Consider the following 4,854-nt stretch of genomic DNA (forward strand, 5'->3'; position numbering starts at 1 on the left):
AAAGACCTTCCTCCAGAGCTGACAGAAAGGCTTCCCCTGTAGCCAGCACCCTGAATTCAGACTGCTAGCCTCCTAAACTGTGAGAAAATAAATTGCTGTTTGTTAATGCCTCCCATTTGTGGTATTTCTGTTATAGCAGCACTAGATACCTAAGACAGAGACATTTTGCTGAATGAATCTGTAGATCTGTTGCAAAATAAGTAAGAAAAAATTGTTTTGTTTTTGTATTGTCTGTAGCTCAACAATCTCCGGTAGTTTCTGTTTCCGTGGAGGAAGGACCCAGGGCACTGTCCTCTATGAAATATCCTTAATTCCTTTATTTGTTGCCAGTAGTCAGGTTGAAGGGATAGCTCAGGGCACTATCTTCCAGATATGAGTTTTCTTTGTTTATGAAAATGAGGCCCATGTTATAGCTTGGTGAATTTCCCATACTCTTAATGAAATGGGGGTAACGGTTTTTTTTTTTTTCCCCCAGTTTTGTATTGTACTTTAGATGAAGGTTTATAGAACAAACTAGTTTCTCATCAGGCAGTTAGTACACATATTGTTATATGACACTGGTTAACAACCCCACATGTCAACACTCTCCCTTTCCAACCCTGGGTTCCCTATTACCAGCTTTCCTGTTCCCTCCTGCCTTATAGTCCCTGCCCCAGGTCTGGTGCGCCCCTTTAGACTAGTTTTGTTCCATGGGCCTGTTCAATCCTTGGCTAGGGTTGGTTTTTTGGGGGGGATCTGGGGACTACTCTCTGGAAGATAATCAGTAGAGTGAGAGGTCTGGCACATGGGAGAGCTCAGAGCATTTTTGTGCATACTTTTTAATGTGTTCTAAAATTTTAATGACAAATGAAAAAGGTACTAGAAAGGGGCACGCCAATTCACATCTGGCTGATCTGAAAACTTCCAGCTTCTACTTGAGCAACCTGAAACTGGTCCTGAATATACATTCTTCCTTTCTCTTTCCCTCTCTCTTTGCTTCCTTCTGTCTTTTCTTCTTATCTTCCTTCTCTTCCCCCTCCCTCTCCCCTTCCTTCCCTTGTAAGAAACACACAAATAGGCCAAGTCAGGATGTCACGAACAACTTTGCGTATTGCATTATATTTTCAAATCTTATGAACAAGAGAGGCAACATCACTACAGATCCTATAGATTTGTACTGTGCAACACAGTAACCACTAGCCATAAAAGCCATAGTGCTCCTATAGACATTAAAAGGATAATAAAATAATATCATGAAAAAATTTTTGCCAGTAAACTTGACAACTTATTTAAAACGGGCAAATTCCTTGACAGACACAAACCATCCAGGCTCATTCAAGTAGAAATAGATAACCTCAATAGCCTTATATCTACTAAAGAGATTGTATTTATTATTAAAACCTTCCCACAAAGAAAACTCCAGGCCTAGATTGCTTCACTGGTGAATTCTAACAAACAAGGAAGAAATAATACTGATTCTACACAAACTCTTCCAGAAAATAGGAGAGAAAAGAATGCTTTCCAACTAGGCAAAAACTTAGGAAATCTAAAGATCAATATTCCCCATGAATATAGATGTAAAAAATTTTAACAAACTAAACCCAAAGTATATAAAAAGGATAATGTATCATGACCAAGTATGGTTTATTCCAGGAATCCAAGGTTGGTTTTATATTAGAAAACCAATCAATGTAAGTCACCATATTAACAAACTAAAAAAAAAAGATCATCTGTCTTAGTTATCTAGTGCTGATATAACAGGAATACCACTAGTGGATGGCTTTAACAAACAGAACTGTATTCTTTCATAGTCTAGGAGCTACATATCCAAATTCAGGGTGCCAGCTCCAGGCGAAGGTTTTCTTTCTCTGTCAGTTATGGAGGAAGGTACTTGTCATCAATCTTCCTGGTCTAGGAGCTTCTCAGCACATGCACCCCGGGTCCAATGGATGTGCTCCATTCCCAGAGCTTCGTTGTTGGTGGTATGAGGTCCCTAACTCCCTGCTCACTTCTCTCTCTTTTATCTCTTGTAAGATAAAAGGTGATGCTGGCCATACTCCAGGGAAACTTTCCCTACATTGGATTAAGACTGTGACCTTAGTAAAGGTATTGCATTCCACCCTAATTCTCTTTAACATAATCTAATTTTGCCTCATTAACCACAGGCAGGGATTAGGATTTACAACACATAGAAAAGTTACATCAGATCACAAAATGGAGGACAAACCACATAACACTGGGAATCATGGCCTAGCCAAGTTGACCCACATTTTTGGGAGACACAAGTCAACCTATAACGTCACAGATATAGAAAAAGCATTTAACTAAGTTCAATATCCATTTACGATAGAAACTCTCAGCAAACTAGGAATAGAAGGAAATTCTCATACCTTGGTAAAGGGCATATACAAAAAACCTGCAGCTAACATCATACTTAACAATGAAAGACTGCATTCTTTCCCTCTAAGACCAGAAACAAGGCAAGGATGTCTGCTTTCACTACTTTTATTCCATAATGCTGACAGTTCTAGCCAGTGCAAAAAGGCAAGAAAAGTAAATAAAAGGCATATTAGATTAGAAAAGAAGAAATAAAACTCTCCCTATTCACAAATGACATGGTTTATGTAAAAATTCCAAAGGAACCAAAAAAAAATCTATAACTAATAAGTGAGTTCAGCGAGTTTACAAAGTCAATATAAAAAAAATTCAGTTCTATTTCTATATACTAACAATGAACAATAAGAAATTGGACTTTCAAAAAATGCCATTTATAATTGAATAAAAAATATGAAATACTTAGGGATAAATTTTGACAAAAGATGTGCAAGACTTCTATACTAAAAACTACAAAACATTGCTGAGAAAAATGTTTATGAATTGGAAGACCTGGTTCTCTCCAAATTGATCTATAGAATCAATGTAACCCTAATCAAAGTCCCAGCATGATTTTTTCTGGTACAAATTTACAAGTGATTCTAAAGTTTATATGGAAGTACAAAATATGTATATGAAAATGCAAAGATTTACATGAAATAGCTGTTGAAATTTTAAAAAGAATAGCAAAGTTGAAGAGAGTCCAGAAATAGACTCACTTATATATAGTAGTTAGGAAACCTTGGTGGCTGTAGTGGTCAAGTGCTACTGCTGCCTACCAAAAGGTGGCTGGTTCAAATCCACCAGGTGCTCCTTGAAAACTCTATGGGGCAGTTCTACTCTGTCCTATAGGGTCACTATGAGTCGGAATCAACTTGACGGCAACTGGTTTGTTTGTTTCAGTTATGTATGGTTAAGGGGCCCTGATGCAACAGTGGTTAAGAGCTCGGCTGCTAATGAAAAGGTTGGCAGTTCAAATCTACCAGCCCATCCTCGGAAAATCTATGGGGCAGTTCTACTCTGTCCTATAGGGTCACTATGCATTGGAATTGACTTGATAGCAAGGAGTTTTGTTTGTTTGTTTATATACGGGTAATTTATGTTTTACAAAGATGCTGAGGCAATTCCACGGGGGAAAGTGTAATCTTTTCAACAAATAGTACTGAAACAATTGGTAGCCATATTTTACAATTAAACCTCAATCCTTAACTTACACCATATATAAACCTTCACTCGAAATGGATTACACATCTAAATGTAAGAGCTAACACTACAAAATTTCTAGAAGAAAACAACAGAGAATCTTAATCTCATTAAAAGACAATGATAAGAAAGCGAAAAGGCAAGTGACATTTTGGGAGAAATACGACGGTAAGTCAAAAATATTGCTACAAAATCATAGAAACCTTTATTAAACAAAAATATCAAAATGTGAAGTTATTGTTTCCTGACATACCCTCCATCTAGGTCTATACACTTCTGAGAGTGGTGTTTCCATATCTCTACCCCTTCCCCAAGGAGCCCTGGTGGCACAGTAGTTAAGAGCTTTGCTGCTAACCAAAAGGTCGGCAGCAGTTTGAATCCACCAGCTGCTCCTCGGAGATCCTATGGGGCAGTTCTACGCTGTCCTGAAGCGTCACTGTGAGTTGGAATCGACTTAAAGGCAATGGGTAATGGAATAACCCATTCCCAAAGAATTCTGCGAACTTTGATTTACACCACATGAAAATGACAGTTTTGGCATCCTTGAGGGACTCAGTTCATGTTTCTTTTAAATGTTCTTTGAGTTTTGGGAACAGAAAGAAGTCCAAAGGGGCAAGATCAGGGCTGTAGGGTGGGTGGAGTAAGTTTTCCCAATAAAATTCTTGTAGGACTGCGCTTGCTACCCTCAAAGAATGAGCAGGTGCATTGTCGTGATGGAAAAAATTTCCTCGGCACAACTTTCCTGGCTTTTTTCACTGATGCAGTTTTCAATTTCTTAGAACTTCTTCATAATAAGCCCCAGTGATCATCCTGAGTCCTTCGAGAAAATCTATCAAGATTATCCTCTTTGGAATCCAAAAAAAAACTGGCTCCAACCCTTCTGAGCAGTCTTCCCTCTCTTGGCTCATCTTTGAGGTCTTCTCAACCTTCCTTAAAATGCTTGATCCATCTAAAAATTGTTGTTTTATGTGGGGCAGCATTCCCATAAACTTGTTGCAAAGCTTCAATGATTTGGGAAGATGTCCATTTGAATTTTGTTAAAAATTTGATGTTTCCCTGACCTCAAAATTGTTTTTTTCCATGGCACAAAAAATATCCTTTTTTTTGAAGGCACTCTAATGAGACTAAGCTAAGTGTATTACTGAGAGAACTTGTCTATAACCATGCACTGATAGAAGAGACATGTTTAAACATGTTTTGTTTGGAACAAACCCATCCATGTATGAACTGGAACCCTAATAACAATACTTTTTGACTTAACCTCTTATTTGCAAAACATCTATCTGAAAAAAAGACACA

This window comes from Loxodonta africana, chromosome 3 (assembly GCF_030014295.1).
Source record: "Loxodonta africana isolate mLoxAfr1 chromosome 3, mLoxAfr1.hap2, whole genome shotgun sequence".
In the NCBI taxonomy this organism is placed as follows: Eukaryota; Metazoa; Chordata; class Mammalia; order Proboscidea; family Elephantidae; genus Loxodonta; species Loxodonta africana.